Source organism: Sorex araneus, chromosome 1, assembly GCF_027595985.1.
Source record: "Sorex araneus isolate mSorAra2 chromosome 1, mSorAra2.pri, whole genome shotgun sequence".
NCBI lineage: Eukaryota > Metazoa > Chordata > Mammalia > Eulipotyphla > Soricidae > Sorex > Sorex araneus.
The window spans coordinates 382,684,173-382,705,969 of NC_073302.1; the positions used below are offsets into that span (position 1 = coordinate 382,684,173).

At 39.6% G+C, this 21,797-nt stretch overlaps 1 protein-coding gene across 1 annotated transcript in view; it reads left to right on the plus strand.

Annotated features, from left to right (window-relative positions):
- The window catches only part of COL28A1 (collagen type XXVIII alpha 1 chain), a 589,571-nt gene that overhangs the window by 380,833 nt on the left and 186,941 nt on the right, over nt 1-21,797 (plus strand). The gene's annotated exons all lie outside the window — the stretch shown is intronic.

Here is a 21,797-nt window from a genome sequence, read left to right on the forward strand (position 1 = left end):
GGCCAAGTGCCCCGGAGGCCCCACCTTTTTTGGAGCGCGCTAGACCACTCCTGTGGCCCAGATCCTAGCCCCGCCCCTGGTCCCGCCCACGTGCCCGCCCCTGTGCCCACCCCTAGCCCCTGCCAGTGCGATCCCGGGCACGCAGCGCAGGCTGCCTCCGCCCAGTGGGTTTTCAAAAACACTTTACACACCTTTTCGAGTTTGACCATGTGAATTTTCATTGGAAAATATATTGCAGATATGGTTGATGCAGGCCAGGATACTTTTGTTTGCGTTTAATCTTGATTGCTTATTTTGTACCCCAACCTGGAAGACTGGAGTGAACTCAAAATTGAGCCAGCCGTGATTCAGGCAGAAAATAATGAGCAGCACACTTTATTAAGTGTTATAAAGCCACGAGAGGGACCCCTTTCGCTTTTCAGGGAGTCAAGAAGACTTCTTTCCACTACGCAAAGATAATGGAGGATGAGAGTGGGATTGGCTAGGAAAACAAAGGTCTGGGGAAAAACCTTTCGGGCGCATTGATAGAGCAAGTGCAGGTCAGCAGGAAGGGCAAACAGTGGAGAAGAGAAGTGTGGGTGGATGAGCAGAGGAAATAGGGAGAGAAGAAGATGTATCCCGACGGCTTTTGGTTCAGAGACACCACAGTGAAGTCCTGGAAGATTCTAAACCAAGATAAGGGCTGATCAGTTTTTCTGCAACATAGAGGGAAGGGAAGATAAACACATGAAAGAAATATGACAGTAACTCAAATTACCTAAGATATGGAAGGTGCAGATGGAGAGAAATGTATGACTGGGGGTGGGGGGGGATAGCTAAAAGGTGATATGAACAAAGCTTGATGACTCACTGAGTAAAGGTAGGAGAAGTATCGAGGTTTGGGGTTTCCATGATTGAGTGACTAGTGCTGAAGTAGATGTTACAAAGCTTTTTTTTTTTTTTCTGCGTCTGGTAATCTCGGTTTGCCTATTCAAACTTGAAAGTAGGTGGAACTTAGTCCGCAAGATCTTCCAAGCAATTCCTATCTCTATGCTTTGAAGTGGCCCCCAGTGTGCTGGAAGACCATAAGTAGTAGTAGTGTTGGGGATCTAGCTGAATTTGACAGCATGCAAGGCAAACACCTTATTCCGGGTTTATCTCTTCAGTCCCCGTAAATAGTATTTAAATACAGCTATGTTGCTGTGTTCCATTTATAGAAATGAGTGGCAGTTTAGATTAGTTTGCTAATGTCCATTTTAGAAAAATATTCAAAGGCAGAGAAAACACTAGTGGATTGTTATAGGAATAAAACAGTAATAAATGGAATGCGCATAATAATCCAAATCTTATTTTATGAAGAGTTAAACAAAAATGCCAGTAGAATTTCTATGTGGTAGGTTTAAAGGAAGTGTTATTTTCCTTATTAAATTTTCATATTTTTCCAGAAATTAACATGAAAAACCCTATTAATAAGAAAAAAACTATTGAATGTTTTTTTCTTGTTTGAGAGATTAGGATGGCAAGTTCCATATCGATAGATGGCACACTGGAATCCCAGCAGGGTCCAAAATTCCCTGAGTGCGTGTTATGAAGGAGAGGATCTGTCTGCTCATCCTCCTCAACAACGAGGAACAGGTCCCCCACAGAATTAATAAGATTCAAGCAACATGGTAAACTCTTATTATGTGGGGGAAGTTTCAGAATAATAACTGCCATATGGATGCTGCTAACATTTTCACCTGTGTACCTTGCTTTCCCACAGGGCCTCTGTTTCATATATGGTAACTTGTAATTAGAATATTTGTGTGTCCCCATCCAAAATTAATATGCTGACATTCCAATACCAATGTGATGCTAATTCGAAGGTCTCATCAATAGGACCAACAACCTTATAGTAAAGAGACTCCAGTGAGCTCTCTTTATTCTTTTCTGTCAACTGAGGATGTGAAGGGTACACTCAGCAGTCTGGAACCTTGAAGGGGACTCTCATCAGAACCCTATTATGCTGATATCTTGATCTCAGAGGCATAGCTTCCAGGTCTATGAGAAATAAACCTGTCATTTATAGGCTACCAAATTTACAGTAATTTGTTGTGGTAGACTAAAATAACTAAGAAACTCAGTTCATTCATACAAACCACACAAAGTCCAAAGCAAGTGTAAAAGTAGGTACTAATGTTAATCACTGTATCACTGTCATCCTGTTGCTCATTGATTTGCTAGAGTGGGCACTAATAACGTCTCCATTGTGAGACTCATTGTTTCTGTTTTTGGCATATCGAATACTCCACGGGTAGCTTGCCAGGCTCTGCCGTTCGGGCGAGATACTCTCGGTAGCTTGCCTGGCTCCCCGAGAGGGGCGGAGGAATCAAACCCTGGTCGGCCATATGCAAGACAAACGCCCTACCAGCTGTGCTAAGATAAGAAAATGATTCCCCAAACCAACACTGTAACATAATTTTTGTATGGATCAAACTGTAAAGATAGTGCATTCAGAACCAGTAAATCAATAATTTGTACTATTTCTGTTATAGTGTATAATGTGTCTGCAAACCTTCATATGGATAGTGAATTTAACTCTTGTGTTCCAAATCTTTGACCATCAGTATCTTAATTGGGAAACTAAACTTGACTTTGTTTGTTTTAAACATTTCCCCAGAATGAACTTTAAAAGGTGAGAAATTTTAGCAATGGAAAACAAATTATCAAATGCTTCCTTTCCAGCAGGTCTGACTTTGAGGGGGAGAAACTCCAAACAATAATAGTGAGTTTTTTGTTGAAATATTGAATGTAATCAAAGTAAAGAGAAAGTAAAGTGAAATTTATCAGCTACACAGTCAGAGTTGGGGGCTGGGGAGGTGGAGGGTTGGGGGAGGTTTACTGTGGTTCTTGGTGGTGGAATATGTGCACTGGTGAAGGGATGGGTGTTTGAGCATTGTGTAACTGAGACTTAAGCCTGAAAGCTTTGTAACTTTCCACATGGTGATTCAATAAAAAATTTAAAAATTAAGAAAAAAAAGGTGAGAAATTAGTAGTACCAAGGCAATATCTCAAAGGACTAAGCACATGCTTTGCATTTGGGATTTTGGCATGGCACATTCCCTAGCACAATTGGGAATAACTCCCAAATGCCTTGAGAGTCTCCAGGTGTGACCCCAAAACAAATCAGAAACATAAAGAGAATCGAAATAAGAATAGGATATAAATGGTGAGAAAACAAAATTACTTCTTAAGTTTTAACCCTATTTTAAAATTTTTATAGCTTTATTGAGTCATCTGTTTAGTTAGAGACATTCAATATTCCGTCACCAATCCCACCACCATTGCACCTTCCCATCATCATTATTTACAAATCTCCCAACCACTTAACAATTAAAATAGCATGGTACTGGAACAAAGGCAGATAAATGGAACAGGGTGGAATATCCCTACATGCAACCCCAAATATATGATCATCTGATCTTTTATAAGGCAGCAAGAAATGTGAAGTGGAGGAAGGAAAGTCTTGTCAACAAATGGTGCTGGCATAACTGGACAACCACATGCAAAAAAAATGGGCTTAGACCTCGACCTAACACCATGCACAAAAGTCAGATCAAAATGGATTAAAGACCTCAACATCAGACCACAATCCATAAAGTACATTGAAGACAAAGTCAGCAAACCCCTGTACGATATTGTAACTAAAGGTATCTTCAAAGATGACACACACTGAGCAGTGAACCAAGTGGAAACAGAGATAAACAAATGGAACTATATTAAACTAAGAAGCTTCTGCACCGCAAAAGATACAATGACCAGAATACAAAGTCAATCTACAGAATTGGAAAGGATATTCACCCAATACCCATCTGATAAGGGGTTGATATCTAAGGTATATAAGGTACTTGTTGAACTCTACAAGAAGAAAACATTCAACCCCATCAAAAAATGGGTGAAGAAATGAACAGAAACTTTCTCAAGCAAGAAATGAGAATGGCTAAAAGGCATATGAAAAAATGCTCTTCATCACTAATCACCAGGGAGACACACATTAAAACAACTATGAGATACCGCCTCACACCACAGAGACTGGCTCACATCCAAAAGAACAAAAGCAATCGCTGTTGGCCTGGATGTGGGGAAAAAGGGACCCTCCTACACTGCTGGTGGGAATGCTGACTGGCTCAGCCCTTTTGGAAAACAATATGGTAGCTTCTCAAAAAATTAGATATTGAGCTCCCATTTGACCCAGCAATACCACTTCTGGGAATAAATCCCGGAGAGGCAAAAATGTACAGTTGAAATGACATCTGCACCTGTATGTTCATGGCAGCACTGTTTACAATAGCCAGAATCTGGAAAAAAAGGAATGGAGCCAGGGCCGGTGCTTGGCTCCAGCCGGCCGGGTTTTCGGCCCGGGTGCCCATGCCTCTGCAGAGCCAGTGGATGTGGAACGAGCGGGAACCAGAGACAGCTTTAGGAATTGGGGTTCCAGCAAGTGCTTGCACCCATGTATGGAGACTGTGAACTAACTTTGGCTACATGCTGTTCCAGGAAGGGAAATGATTCATTTTCAAACTTAAATCTTCGCGGACTTAATTACTATAATACAGAAATTGTAAACGGCGCGGCCGGTTTTACAGACATTTTATCTCTTCATTCTCATCAGTGGAAAACTTATTATCAAATATTTCCCTGTTAATAGAGCTGTATTCTTAGGGGATAAATTCCAACAAAAATAGTGAGTCTGTTTTGAAACTCTAACAACAATAGTGAGTTATGTGTTGAAATCTGGAATGTAATCAAGGTAAAGAGAAAAGGAAGTGAAATTATCACTCATGTACGGGGTGGGTTGGGGGGTGAGGGGTGGGATGTATACTTTTTTGTTGTTGTTTTTTTTGTTTGTTTGTTTTGTTTTTGCTTTTGTTTTTGTTTTTATTGGTGGTGGAATATGGGCACTGGTAAAGGGATGGGTGTTTGAGCATTGTGTAACTGAGATATAAGCCTGAGAACTTTGTAACTTTCCACTTGGTGATTCAATAAAATAAATTAAAAAAAAAACATAAAAGAAAAATAAATAAATAAATAAATAAAAAGAAAAAAAGGAATGCCTGAGAACATATGACTGGTTAAAAAAACTTTGGTACATCTACACAATAGAATACTATGCAGCTGTCAGAAAGGATGAAGTCATGAACTTTGCATATAAGTGGATCAACATGGAAAGTATCATGCTAAGTGAAATGAGTCAGAAAGAAAGAGACAGACATAGAAAAATTGCACTCATATGCAGAATATAAAACAAAGAATGGGAGACTAACACCCAAGAATAGTAGAAATAAGTACCAGGAGATTTGTTCCATGGCTTGGAAGCTGGCCTCATATGCTGGGGGAAAAGGCAGCTCAGATAGAGAAAGGAACACCAACTAAAGTGTGGTGGAGGATCCACTTGGGATGGGAGAGGTGGGTTGAAAGCAGACTATAGATTAAACATGATAGCCACCCAGTACCTCCATTCCAAAGCACAACACCCAAAAGGAGAGAGAGAACTAAAAGGAATTCCCTGTTACAGAGACGGGGTGGGGTGGAGGGAACAGAATGGGGGGTGGGAGGGACCCTGGAGTCATCAGTGGAGGAGAATAGGCACCAGTGGAGGGATGAGTACTCAAGTAATGTATGTCTGTAACACAAGCACAAAGTCTGTAACTGTAGCCTCATGGTGACTCATTAATAAAAAAAAGTTTAAATAAATAAATAAATAAATAGACAAAGCAAAAAAAAAAATCACAAATCTCCCCAACCACTGCTGAAGTCTTTCTTCATAGAAGGCCCTGAATAATTTTTTTTGCTTTTTGGGTGACACCTGATGATGCACAGGGGTTACTCCTGGCTTTGCACTCAGGAATTACTCCTTGTGGTGCTCAGGGGACCATATGGGATGCTGGGGATCAAACCTGGGCTGGCCACGTGCAAGGCAAACTCCCTACCCACTGTGCTATCGCTCCAGCCCCAGACACTGAATAATCTATTTCATATTGCTTGTTATAAATAATTTGGTAAACGGATGATCAAAAATGCTCCTTAGAAGAAAATTAGTGAAGATTATTGTATCTCATAATGAAGACATTAAGCGCTTGTATAGGAGATTACTAAAATACTGTTACAGGTTAAGCCTTCCATGTTGATATTTTGTTAATCAAGACCAATCAGGTGTGACCAAAACTAGTTTTCAATGTTGTAGAATTTGAGATGTTGCTCCAGGGTGTCCAAAATTTTTAATGGTATGATACAACTGGAGTTAAATATTTAACTAGGTGGCAGCTTTGGGGCCTGTCCGTGATTATCAGGTAATCCGGGAGAGCAGGGCAATGGACGAAGGTAGCCTATCCCTGACTCTGTGAAAGGCTGGAGATTTCAGTCACAATCTCCATGGGTATCCATGGGTATCCTGGATGACTCAGACTTGCTCAAGGTCGGGGTCTAGGAGAAATTCTGCCCAAGTTTTTTTTTTTTTTATTTTATTGAATCACTATGAGATAGTTACAAGCTTTCATGTTTGGGTTTCAATCTCACTATGATCAAACACCCATCCCTCCACCAGTGCACATTCCCCACCATTGATATCCCAGGTATACTCCCCTTCCCACCCTCCCACTGCCTCCATGGCAGACAATATTCCCCATACTCTCTCTCTACTTTTGTTTGCCCAAGTTTTAACCTTTTCATAAAAACCAATGTTTTTGGAGAGAGGGTTTTGTTTTGGGGCCACACCTGGTGGTTCACAACGTTACTCTTAGTTTTGTGCTCAGAGACCACTCCTGGAGACGGCAGGAAGCAAACCCAGATTATCTGATTGTAAGATAAGTGCCCACTTTACTCTTTATCTGGCCCCAAGAGCAGGGGCCCCTAGTGTACAAATTAAAACCATGAGCTGTAATCTTGGTCTATAAACAAGTTTTTTAAAACAAGTTTTAAATTGTTTACTTTGTTCCATTTACTATAATTATTGTCGTTTAAAAATATTGAAAAGAGACATAAAGAAATAGTACAGAGGATAAGGTACTTGCTTTACATGAGGCCAACCCAAGTTCAGTCCACAGCATTCCCTGAGTGCAGAACCTGTAGAAAGTCCTGGGGGTTATGTGGAGCCCTCAAACAAAACAAAACAAGCAAAACCACCAAAAATATTCTTATTTTGAAAAACATTGAAAAGAACTTTAATCTTGAAAAGGGAACAGCAACTATTTGGTTGGTAACATATTTAAGTGTTAGGAGTGATCCAGTTAATTTCATTAATATATAATAGTGAGTAGTCTCATGTAACAAGTGCAAAAGATGCTTGGATAGGGAACGGGCAAGGAAAAGATCAAGTATCAGCATGAGATGTTCCTATTCTGCTCCAATGATTTTCCATCGTGATCCCTTAATCCATACTAGTTCCAGCTCTACTGAATTGTTCCCAATTATTTTAATATAGCACTTTCTTAAATATGACTTTGTCCCATTACTTTCCTAGAATGCCCTTCTCCAAGACTTAAAACACTTAAATTCTATTCATCTCTTAAGATATATTTCTCCATAAAGTCTCTTATAGATGAAGGTAATATCTATCTTTCTGGAATTCTTGGTACATTGCTTACATACCCCTATCAGTGTCTAAGTCTTTGTCTCTCTCTCTCTCCCTTCATTTTTCTTCTATATGCACAATTATGTATTGTAATAATAATTCTATTTATATTTTTTATATGCTCATATGCTTCTACTGCGGATTCTTTAAGGGTGAGGTATAGGCTACAGTAACCATTATTCCACTCATTATTGAGTTAAAAAAACAAATGCATAGTGAAAAAGTTTACAAACACACTATTTCATTCCAACAGAAACTAAAATATTATTCTGAACAAAATATTAAAGGAAGTATCTAGAAATGTTGATACACCTACCATGAAAAACTGTTTTTATTTCTCTATTCCTTTTTCAGTATTTAGTCATGCTCAGAGAGCATACTGTATATGCAAAGAGATGTTAAATATATAGTTGGCTTCTCTACTTTTGGCTAACATCCCACTAAACTGGAATAGAACTATAAGTAATATACTCCCACATTCCAAAGTGAGATGCTATCATCTATGCAGACCTGAAAAAAGATTTTATAATCTGGAAGAACAAAACCTTCCTAAAGAATATAAAGAGATTAGAACTGAAACATTTGACAAAAAAATTTTATAGTAATTTTAATAAAATGTCTGGGAAATAAGAATCCAATTTTTGTAATCTATAAATCTTTGATAATCACTAGCTACTTTCACTTACTAGATAAAAGTAGTGTCTACCCTGATTATCAAAAACAATTGATCAAAACTATTTATTCTGATAAAATCATTGATTATTATGTTTGCATATGGTGAAAATTGATGTTTATGTTTCTAGAACATCTTTATTTTTATGGTTTACAAAATTTTATTAAAATTATGAAGTTTGGGGCTGAAGTGATCATACAACAGGTAGGGCACTTGCCTTGCATGTGGTCGATTTGGGTTCAATCCCAGCATCCCATATAATCCCCTGAAGTTAGTTCCTGAGTGCGGAGCTATGAGTAACTCCTGAGCATTGCCAGGTATGGCCAGAAAACCAAAAAGCTAAACTAAACTGAACTAAAATCTTGAAGTTTGTTTAACCTTCTACTGCATGATGATCTATTGAAATGTCTATAAGAACAAAAAAGTAATTTAAAACCATACTTCCACCTTTCAATTCTAATGGTTTTTCACACAAACAAAACTTAGAATTTTTGAAAATTTTAATTTCTGAAAGTATTTTAACCTGAACTTTTCATTCCTTAATATTTATTTTACATTGTAGAATTTTGGAAGTGGAAAGTACATAAACAGTGAAATAAAGCTATATTCCTTACTCTATTTACATATAGGGGCTTTGAAAGATAGGTATGTTGTAGGTAGGTGGAAAGGATTGAAGCAATATTCAGGTCGGACTAGTTCTAATAATGGTAGAAATATAGAAGATACTGTCTATGGTAAGATCAACTTTTGCTACTAGGAATGATCAGATTTAGAGAAAGGTAAGCTAATTTCTATTTATATACTGTGAAACAATTTAAGTTAAAAAAACCCAAACAGTATATTATATATCAAGAATTGACAACCCCAAAGAATCAGGCAGTAAATATCTTCTATTTTGGTAATTATTGTCTCTGTCACAATTATTCAACTCTGAATTTTGACTAGAGAGCATCTATCAACATTTTATGGACATAGTTATGTTCCAATAAAACTTTATTTGCAAAACAGCAAGCTTGATTTAGCCCAAGGTGTAGCTCACCAACCCTAGTTGTTGATTATGGGAATCACTTTAATTATTGAACCCTATTTTGGAAAATATTTTTATTTTATTTTATTTTATTTTATTGAATCACTGTGAAATACAATTACAAAGCTTTCATGTTTGAGATTCAGCCATATTATGATCAAAACCATCCTTTATCAGTGCACATTTTCCACCACCAATGTCCCCAGTATCCCCCCTCACATCCCAGTCCTCACCATGACTCTATGGCAGACAATTTCCCCAATACTCTCTCTCTCTACTTTTGGGCACTGTAGCATGTGCCCTGATCTCATCCTACCCACTACCAGCAACCCTCAGTGCTTCCTCCTTCTTCACCCAGGTGCGCCTGCAGCCCTCATCGAGCGTCCTGTCCCCGTGCCACCAGCACCAATCTCGTCACAACATCCTGTGGGCCAAAAGGGGGCATGGACTCCTCAGTTTCGGGCATGAACTCTGGGGGTGGCCGCAGTTATTTTTCCCTTTCCTATCACACGGTACTCACATCTCAATCCCCATTACTTAACTATGTGGAGAACTCCCTGACTATCTCAAACACTGTAGGCCAATAGTCCAGTAGCCTATTCCAACTACACCAAAACAACAGTGTACACACACCTATCCCAATTTTACCAAAATACCTATGAGCACAAGAATATGTAGAAACCCAATATAAAGGAATCCATCCTCCAAACCTTCACTAGAGGCCTCACATAAGTCACAGAGAAATACCTGAGAGGCAGGACGTACTCTAGATGGCAAAAAAGGTGACCACCATCAACTGAGCTCATTCAAAACCCTTTCTCACAGTACGGGGTAATGGCTCTAGTGAACTGGAAGGTCACACCTCTATACAACCACAAAAAACATGAAGAAACAGCGCAAATCCCCAGCACGAGGAGAGGATGAAGAAAAGAGTCCAGAAGCCTCAACAGGGCTTACTCACAAACACAATCTCTCTGATAAAGAATTCAGAGTTGAAATGCTGAGAATGTTCAATGAATTTAAAGAAACAGTGGAGGAGTCAGCAAAGAAAATATGGGAAGAAATGAGAACAGAAATAGGAAAGCTACATTCAGAAATGTCACAAATAAAAGATTCGGTAAATGAAATAAAAATCTCAGTAGGTGCCCTTAACAGTAGACTGGCTATAGCAGAAGACAGAATCAGTGAGCTTGAAGATGAGCTGCAGGAAGCTCACAGGCAACAGGTAACAATGGGGAAAGACCTCAAAATAGCTCTAGGGCAAATCAGAGACCTAGGGGATGATTCCAAGAGGAATAACATTAGAATCATCAGAGTACTGGAAGGGCAGGGAGGCAACCCCAATGAAAAAGCAACAGTTAAAAAATCATTGCTGAAAAGTTTCCAGAACTAGACAATGCAGAGTTCCAGATCCTAGGAGCCTGAAGAGTGCCAGCTAGAAGAGACCCTAAGAAAAAAACTCCAAGACATATCATAGTGAATGTTGGATGTCATGGATAGAGACACAATATAGCAAGCAAGCAAGGTCAAAAAAGGGAAATCACATATGAAGGAGCACCCTTTAGATTTACAGCAGACCTATCAGTGGACATTATATTTTTCCCAAATTTTCCACCCACCATTCTAGGCTGCCTGCCAGGAACAGATGCTAGATAATTTATTTTCCATTGCTCATTTTGAATATCATGAGAGTTCTTCTGGGATCCTAGGTTGTAGATGGTTGGGTTCCAGAGACATCTCTATAGGGCACTAATCTATTTTGCGATTCAATTGGGAGTCTCTGGGCCAGGGCTGTTGGCATGGCAAGGTGGTTCCTGGCAGAAACTTGTGGGCATGACAGCTAGGTCACGGAACTTGGAAGCTCTTGGACGAAGGTGTTCCATCTGGAGTAGGAGGGGGGCCAGCACCTTCTCCATCTGGGGTGCCTCAGTGAAACAAATTAGCAGTATGAGGCCCAGAGGGATCTCTGGTGCTGTGGTGCCATCTGGTACTGGCTGCTACATCTCTGGGCCAGGGATGCTGACACGCCAAGATGGTGTCCCTAGAAAATATTTTTGTTTGTTTGTTTTGTCTACAAAGAACCCTTATTTTCTTCAGGGAGGTGTCCTTTCTTTCCTTCAGGTTCTAAGGAAGCTATGAGTTATAGCACCTGTAATATAACAAAGGAATATCATAAGACTAGAACTGGCCAATCAGAAAATCCCACTCGTCTGTTTGGAATGACTCGTTCATAAATAGACACATGATCTTGGGATTCCTATGTAGATCACAAGAAAGATAGTATCTTGCTTTACTGTAATCCCAATAGTAGAGGGATAGAAATCTGGGGTCAAATATAATACACTCCTCACAACTTGAAGAAAGCTTATTTGATGTCAAAGAAAATAAATAACTAGGCAGAAATAAGAGGAGATAAAATTCTGACCAAACTGATTCAAATCTAGATTCCATTATTTAAGAAATTATTACTCAAAACTATAATCTTGGGACCATTATCATTCATATTTGTCAGGCCGCTGTCGCAGCCTGGCGTAAACTCTCAGTTCACATTCTGGAAGTATTTCAGTGGGCTGCTGGTGTCCAAAGTAGCTCTTTTGGGCTCTTCGATCATGCTCGAGCGGCAGCAGCGGCAAAAGGGGCACAAATACGTTTTTAAAAGGACTTGTGCTTTAGTCAGATGAATTTGGAGTTCAGAAGAGATTGTCAAGAACTTGGAGTAAGGAAAGACTGGAGATGGGAAATCAATTAAGAAATATAAAATAGCCCTAGAACAAATGATAGGTTAAAGAAACTTTGGTACATCTACACAATGGAATACTATGCAGCTGTTAGGAGAGATGAAGTCATGGAATTTGCTTATTTTAGCAAATAAGCAAAGAGTATCTATGGATACTCTCCATAGACATGGAGAGTATCATGCTAAGTGAAATGAGTCAGAAAGAGAGGGACAGACATAGAAGGATTGCACTCATTTGTGGAGTATAGAATAACATCACATGAGGCTGACACCCAAGGACAGCAGATACAAGGGCCAGAAGGATTGTTCCATAGCTGAAAACCTGCCTCATGGGCGCAGGGGAGAAGGCAGATGGAATAGAGAAGGGATCACTAAGAAAATGATGGCTGGAGGAATCAATTGGGATGGGAGTTGTATGCCAAAAGTAGATAATGGACCAAACATGACGGCCTCTCTGTGTTGCAAGCCATGATGCACAAAAGTAGAGAGAGAGTATGGGGAATATTATCTGCCAAAGAGGCAGGGGGAAGGTGGGAAAGGAGGGGTATACTCGGGATATTGGTGGTGCGAAATGTTCACTGGTGGAGGGATGGGTGTTTGATCATTGTGTGGTTGTAACTCAAACATGAAAGCTTGTAACTATTTCACAGTGAGTCAATAAAATTAAAAAAAGAAATATGAAGTAGCGGTTGCTCTTCAAGCCCGTGTTCTCCCTTGAACACATATGCTTACTTTTGTCTTTGCTTGCTTTTTCCATTCTGGGGAAGGTCGTGGTCTGACTTGAACATGTATTTATTCTCTTTATTCTCTTCATCCACGCCTCACATTTCTCTAAGTAAGTTTCATTCAGTAAAATATGTCTTGCTTCCACAGACACAGACAACCCCCCAACACACACACACACACACACACACACATCATCCCCCACCCCCTCCGTTGCCGCCATTGCCCCATCCACCAGGTATGAAGTACCAGTTGTAGTTTGCTATCTAAACCGTACCCCGTTCCCCTGTGCTAAGGTAGTTTTTGTTTTTTTTTTAATGTGTTTTGGTATAGCTACTTACTTTTATGACCCAAGCAAAAGTATGTGTACTTCCATTCTACAAATAAACATTAATATCTAATGCTCTTCTCTCTTTCATGTGTGAGAGGTGAGGATTATCTGTTAAAAAATTATTTTTTCTGGAGCTGGAGCGATAATACAGCAGGTAGGGCATTTGCCTTGCATGTGGCCAACCCGGGTTCGATTCCCAGCATCCCATATGGTCCCCCAGAGCACCGCCAGGAGTAATTCCTGAGTGCAAAGCCAGGAGTGTGACTCAAAGAGAAAAAAAAAAGTTATTTATTCTATGAGACAATTATGTTCTGCTGTCAGTTTTTCAAATATTAGAGAATTACTGGAGTACAATCATAATAATATTTATTTGCTTGACTATGAGTGAAAAATACATTGTCTATGATTTTATGCTGCAATGATTGTTTTTTTTGCTTTTTTGGGTCAACCTGGCGATGCACAGGGGTTTACTCCTGGCTTTGCACTCAGGAATTACTACTGGCGATACTCAGGGGACCATAAGGACCATAAGGTCCCCTGAGTGCTGGGAATAGAACCCGGGTTAGCCACGTGCAAAGTAAATGCCCTACCCGCTGTGCTATCACTCCAGCCCCAATGCTGCAATGATTGACTGCATAGTTGCAACAGAGACCATATAGTCTAAAAAATCCTTAAGTATTTATTTGGTCTTTAAACTAAAAAACTTGGCTGACCACTGAACTAGACTAATAAGATTTCTGTTTTTAAGAAGCTATGTACTAGTGGGAGAGGACAAAAACAACAAAACAAAACAAAACCAAACAAAATAAGTCAACGGGCAAGAGGTACTGAGAGAACTGAATAGAGAAAACTTGTTTTTCTATCCTCCTGTGGTTACAGACAACCTATGCCAAAACTTGAGTCCATCCACACAGAAAATAACCTAAAAGCTTGATAAACAAACTCTACAACAATAGAGAAATAATCATGCCATTCAGAAGGCCTCAGGATAAAGTTAGGCTTTATTAAGAAAGAAATGGTGGGGCAACAGGTTGCAATTAGGAAGACAGTTCTAGGAACATAACTCTACCTTGGGGAGTATAGAGATGCATGTACTGCAACCCCACTACTGTGAGCCTGTACTTATAACACTGGAGTTGAAGGCAACAACTATAAGGTACAAATGAACATTGAGGTTATTGGGAGGCATTTTTTGATGACCTTTTGAAACACAGAAGATAGCAGTGCTATTTTGGATGTCACTCTGATAGGTTGGAGACCTCACTCAGTGCAGACAGAGGGACAGAAATGACTAAAGTGAAGAAATAGGAGAAGTTTATTGGGGTACCCTTCCAGACAGACCCAACACTGGTCCATGGAGAGGCTGGGGGAGAGCCATCTTCTGGGAGAGACTAAGCAGGTTTTTTAGTTGTCTCAGGTGGGAAAAGGGAACAGAGAATAGTGAGACCGGTGTGTTTGGACTGGCCTTTTCTTGTCTGTAGGGGGTAGATGTGAGGAAGCATGGAAAAAAAGAAAATAAGATACCTTACTGATTGGAGGAAAACACTGAGACATCACACATCTAGATATTGAAGGTTAATATCTAAAATATGTAAGGAACACACAAACTCAACAACAAAAAAATAGCTCCATCCAAAATGAAGAAGAAACTCTAAACTCTTCTCCTAAGAGAGTATTCACTGGCCAACATTCATATAAAAATGCTCATTTTCATTTACAGTAAACTGCAAGTCAAAATGACAATGAGATTATCTCACGCCTGTAAGAAAGGACTATATGGAAAAAGGTCAGGCATTGTAGCAGGGGCATAGAGAAAAAAGGAATGCTCCTACACTGTTGTAAATTGCTCTGGGGTCTATATAAAATAGTATGGAGAGTTCTCAAAATATTTTAAATGGATTATGTAATAATCCTATGATTTCACATCTTCTTATCCATCTGAAGAACACAAAGATATATATCTAAAACATAAAAACAATCTATGTTCATTGCAGAGCTTTTTACAACAGCAAGGATAAGGATATAGCCCAAGTGCCCAAGAACCCATTTGCACATAAAGAAGATGCATACAACATTTTATACAATGGAATACTACACAGCTATTAGGAAAAACGAAGTAATAAAATTTCCCTGTAAATGGATGGACATGAAGAATATCATGCTGAGTGAAATGAGTCAGAAGGAGAGGGACAGATATAGAACGACTCATTCATTTGTGGTGTATTTTATATATATGTATATGTATATACGTATATATGAAGTTTATTGTCCACAGCAAGGGAAAACAGGGTCTAGAAGGACTAATCAATGGTTGGAATCAACCACAATGGCTATGGGTTGGAGGGTAGAAGATAGTATAACAATATATATCACTTGTCATCCCATTGCTCATCTATTTGCTCGAGCGGGTGCCAGTAATGTCTTCATTCATCCCTGTCACATGCTAGTGTAGCCCAATGGCATCTGTTTGCTCCAGGAACACAAAGAGTCTCAAATCATTCATTCAGGGTCTTGATGAAGAGGTCTGACCATCTCGTAGGTGGGCAGCCACACGTTCCTTTGACATCCCGTGGAATCCAGTCGATAACAGCTCTAGTCCAGTGGTCATCTCCAAATCACATTACGTGTCCATCCGATCTGATATTCGATGCCTTGGCAAATGAGACAGCGTCCCTGATTCTCGATCTTCAATGGAGGTTGGAACTCCAGATTCCTTCTCTCACTTGAGTTAAATGCAATATTCCAAGCATAGCTCTTTCGATTCCTCTTTGGGAGACCCAAATAGCGTTCTCATCTTGTTTTCGTAGGGCCCAGGTCTCTGAGGCATATGTTAGTGCAGGAAGAATGGTGGAGTTGAAAAGATGTGCCTGGAATTGCTCCTGAAGGCGTTCTACGTCACTCTTCCGCCTGCGCAGCTCAGGTGCCAGGTCATTCCTCATGTTGAGTTCTCAACATATGCACACATAACTGCTGCATTCAGAGATTTTCATTCCATTGAGAGCAAATAGAACATTGGGAACTACTCTGTTTCTCATGAACATTGTCTTCATGAGACTCAACTGTAGTCCGACCTTTCCACACTCACAGTCAATGTTGGCCAGCATTTGTGCCACTTGGCTAATGTTTGGTGTTATTAGAACCATGTCATCAGTGAAGCGGAGGTGGTGTAGTTGCCAACTATCTATCTTGGCTCCCATTCCTTCCCATTCCAGTCTTTGCATAACGTTCTCAAGGGTGGCACTGAAGAGTTTCGGTGAAGTGGTGTCACCTTGCCGAACCCCTCTTGTAGAATGATCCTGGTGGAGAATCTGTAATACAGCTCATGGAGGTGACAATATATCACTGTATGACTGTCATCCCGTTGTTCGTCGATTTACTCAAGTGGGCACCAGTAACATCTCTATTACACTCAGTCCTGAGATTTTAGCAGCCTCTCCTTACTTGTCTTTCCCAATGACTGGAGGCTCTTTCAGGGTCAGGAGAATGAGACCATATCGTTATTGTTTTTGGCATATTGAATATGTCACGGCTAGCTTGCCAGGCTCTGCCAGGCGGGTGGAATACTCTTGGTAGCTTGTCGGGCTCTCCAAGAAGTATGTATATATCTTTTACTGTATTTGGGATATGAATACGCCACGGGGAGCTTGCCAGGCTTTCTTGTGCAGACAATAGACTCTTGACAGCTTGTCAGGTTCTCCGAGAGGAAGAACTAGGCTATTAGATGCCTAATAGCCTAAGAGTTAGAGGTCTTGGAGATCTTGGAGATCTCGGCCCCAGGTCCCGCACACCTGGGTTCCTCTGCCGGTTCCTTCATATGCATGTGGAGAGTGACCATGAGCATGGGTGTGGCTGAGTTCCAGAGGTCTTTCACTGTTGAGTCTATGCTCACGGCAGAGAGGGAAATGCAACCCATCCCCTCCGGGGGGCCCCAGTGAAGACAGCCAGGTGTGGTGGCAAAAGACTGCATCGCTCTCTTCCAGAAGCTTGGTTTTATGGTCTTTGGATGTTGGCCATTGATGGGATTTCACAGCGCTGGGGCAGTTTCTGGGTGTGACTGCCCAGCTACTGGAAAATGGGGGATCTGGGTGGAAGAGGCCCAGTCCCGATCCAAGAAGTCTTGGAAATCTCCGCCCTGGGTCCCGCACACCTAGGTTCCTCTGCTGGTTCCTTCATGCGTGAGGCTTGTCCGAACGTGTGGGAAGTGGCCTTGAGCATGGCTGTGGCTGGGTTATGGGGAAGGAGGGAGGGAAGTTGATGAGGATATTGGTGGTGGGAAATGTGGAGGGATGGGTGTTGGAACACTATAGCACTGCACTTGCACTGTAGCACTGTCATCCTGTTGTTCACTGATTTGCTCGAGCAGGCACCAGTAACATCTCCATTGTGAGACTTGTTGTTACTGTTTTTGGCATATTGAATATGCCATGGGGAGCTTGCCAGGCTCTGTCATGAGGGCGGTATACTCTCAATAGCTTGCTAGGCTCTCTAAGAGGGACAGAGGAGTTGGAACACTATATGACTGAAATCTAACCATGAACAGCTTTGTAAGGGTCGATCTCAAAGTGATTTAATAAAAAGATTAAAGATGCATACATACAATGGAATTCTAGTTAGTTATAAAAAAAGATAAAATCTTGCCATTGTTACACAATGGAAGGTATCATACTCATCAAAATAAGTTAGAAGAAAAGCAAATACCAGATTACTTAAGACTCAAATGTGGAATATAAACAAAGCAAAGAAGCTGAACAAAGCTACAGGAAATCAAACTTGGACAACAAATGCATAGCAGTGGCTACCAAAGAGCAAGGAAAGCTTTGAAATGGTTGTGAGAGGTTCAATGAATAAGTGCTGGAGGGATATTGGTACTTGGGTGGTGGGTGTGGTGAATAAAAGACATAATAAAGAGGTTTGAAAATGTACTCCTTAAGCATAGTCTTGTTACCTCAATAAATAATGAAGGGTCCTCTCACTGTGGGCTAGGGAGACAGTACAGTGGGTAAGGCACTTCACTTGCCTTGCATGAGGTCTGACTTGGGTTTGATCCCTGGCACCACATATGGTCTTCTGAGCCTTGCCGGGAGTGATCCCTAAAAGCAGAGCCAGGAGTAAGCACTGAGCAGTAAGATGTGACCTTCAAACAAAACAAAACCAAAAATTAAAAAAAAAGAAAAGAAAAGAAAAAAGCAAGATAAAACAGCAAACTCTCAAACTTTCTGTTTGAAGTAACACATATTTCACTCATTTATTTTCTAACTCACACAGCCACATTTGACTTCAGTATAGGAAGGCTGTGTAATCCTCTTTAAAAGAGAGACATGTAAAAAAAAAGTTCATGTGTAGGTTTTGGTCAATTCTTTATACACTGTAACATACAAAAAAAGGGCACTACATTTTTCTTTCTCTGTACAGAGCATGGCTTTGATCATGAAAGAGGAAGCCTCAGTTTCCTCTTGCCAGCAGCTGAGAGCAGTACCATTTTTGATTGCCTCAATACTACATTTTGATTTCCTGAGAATTCCTGGGCTCTTTCTGATAAACAGGAACAATTGTCCAACATAAAATTCTGCCCCGCAGCTTAAGGCAAATAGCCAGACAAGAATCTGTTTGAACGTTACATTCTCTGTAACATTCTTGTCAATCCATAAGAAACACAGAGTCCAATTTTCATTTTAAAAGGTCTACATAAGGGCTGGAGGCAATAGCACAGTGAGTAAGGCATTTGCCTTGCACGTGGCCATCCAGGTTGGATTCCCAGCATCTCATATGGTCCTCCAGCACCACCAGGAGTAATTCCTGAGTGCAGAGCCAGGAATAACCCTTGAGTATTGCTGGGTGTGACCCAAAAAGCAGGGGAAAAAATAGTCAATAAATAGGCCTACAATAAAGCCCTTTATGTTTAACTTCCCTGCATGTTCTGTAACACAAGAATACGGTTTTCCTGTGAAAACCAACCCATAGTTAACTTAGTCCTATACTAAGTTCCTCTCCACATAGAAATTTTTTTCTTTTTACTTCTATTTTCCAACAAACCTTTATACTTTGCAACTCTGAGTCTGAGCATTTTTATTACTCAAAATTTTCATGATTGAAAATATGAAAGAATCTGGGAGCAGTGGATAAACACAGATCCGCTGTCATTGATCCTGCATCAATGGTACATATGAAAAGTGATAGAGAAAATGTAATAATGTTAAGAGAGTGATAGAGAAAACATTAATAGCACTGGTTAAACTAAAAAATGCTTTATATCTGTAATAATTTAATAAAACAAAATAGAAGAAATATTTCAGTATTTGAAAATGACATGATTTGGCCAAGAAGTTGCTTATATCATTGCCAAACAAATGAGATTTGGTTTTTCGTCTGTTTTACTTTTGTCATACTTGTCATAAAAGATTGAAAGTTGGTCAACATTAATTTGAAACTACAACCATTCATATTTTGCCCTCATGGTTGGCAAAGGATAGAGGAATTAGGTGAAAGCATTCATGAAAATCAATTTGTTATACAGAAGTTACAGTTGAAAATACTTTGGTGGTTTTTTTTCAGCTTGCATACAATTAGTTCTATCAGTGACTCTTTATAGTAACTTTCCTTAGACACACACACACACACACACACACACACACACACACACACACCCCACAAGCTATTTCCTCCACCCAGCTAATAATTTAATACAACAAACCAGAGAATATCAATTTTCTCACTCACTTCCTTCCCTTTTCTAAGCCAATTAGTTACTCAGTTCTTTATTTCTGCTTTCTAAACTTTTTCTCAGAATTGTTCACTTCTTAGTATTCCTGCTTTTCTTTCTTGGGGGCTTTCATTCTGACGGGTATTTACACAGTTTCCTAATTTGTATCTCTGTCTCCAGGCTTGCTTTCCTGGTATTAATTCTTCACACAATCACTCAGAGTGATTGCCTTAAAAAAAATTAAAAACAATCAAGAAAAAAGATAATCTCGTCACTCCACTGCTTAAAATTGTTCCATGTGGCTCCACGTTGCTTTCAAGAATAAGTCTAACTTAAGTTAGTATGAAGAAACCCCTATTTTATCTTCTCCCTGCTCATTCCCAACCCCATGTTTTTTCCCTGGAGCTTGGCCAGGAGGAACCCTTGAGCACAGAGCTAGTAGTAAGCCCTGTGCACACTGTGCACAGCTGGGTGTGGTCCCAAACCTCCCCGTAACGTCGTAAAGAAATGCCCTTGGCTTTGGACTGTCTAACTTCATCACAGGAGTGATGTGACTGGGTATTAGTGTTTTCTGTGCAGCATTTTCATGCAGTGAGAACTAAGTTAATGCTTGTTAAATGAATGCATTTCAGATGTCATCAAATATTATGTAGCTTATCTATTCATAACATAAAAAAAGTCTTTATATCCCTTTGATTCATCCTGTTTTTCTCTATCTGGACAATTTTGTAAAGCAGCTCTCATTTTACCTGTTCAGAATCACAGATAAGAATTGAATCAGTTTAATGATAATTTGAGACAAGCTGCTTCTCACTTAGTGTCTTTCCACAACACCCCACAAGGTGGTGCCCGATATCTTGTTTCAATTACAGTACCCCAAGAACCACTGTTACTCCCTTACTAATTTGCATTAATTGCTGGAATTTCTGAAATTGGTCAGTTAGTGTAATAAAAAACTTAAACTAGAATTCATTTACATTAAATAACATTGCAGACGTGTAGTTTCACAATATGATTCTGGAAATAAACAATGAATTATGATTAAAATAGGTATTTTATATTTGTGTGCTTTTATATTATTTTTATATCCTTAAATAGTAAAAATATTTATTCACTTCAAGTCCCTCTTGTTATAAATTTTGTCTATAAATTATTTACTCCTGGTACAGAAATTTAAAGGACCGGAGAAAAACAAACTATTATGTAGCAAGAACTACGTAATTTATATGTAGCTCAAAAAAACAGATAACTCTTTTTCCTCAATTAGGAATAACGTTGTGTAAACCAGAGTTGTAGAGTGCTGACATATGTGAGATAATAACTTAGTTGATGTTATTAAAATGCTCTGTTCCAGGAATTTGACAGTATTATAAAAAACTTTCTTTGTTAAATGTTCTTCCTAATATATTGAACAAAAAAAAACAAACACAAATGGGTGCTCAGTTTCTGCAATTCATTATTCACACAGATGGTGCTGTCGATTCATAGTACTAGCTGTTTTTTTATCAGCTATCAATAACATGCACTATAAGCTATAGAAATCATTGTAACAGTCCCAAACTACTCAGACAAATCTCTACCTTGGAAGAGTAAATTCAACTCAGAGGTCTCAGAAGTGGTGATCACTTTTAATATTTATGCAGTAAAATGTGAGACCCATTCCATGTTGGAATTTAGCCCATGATAATTAGTCGTATGTCATTAGCCAATAAGTAAATTTGTACTTATCTAACATAAATTGTTGGGCATAGACCAGCTTCCTATTTCTCTTGATCTGGCATAAGCTTGGGAGATGCAAAGGTTTGGAAAACTTCTAGGGTTCTAGGGATAGTGAAAGCTACCAGCTGACAAAGATCTAAATTTTACTGTCTCACTGACTCAAGGTATGACTTTTTGGTGGGTTTTGTTATCTACCATCCATTTTACTATCTATCAAATGGAAGAATCAAATGGAAGTACTTCCTAAGTTTCCTTTCAGAATTTAGGCTTTAATTTGCGGGAAACTATGTAACTATAAA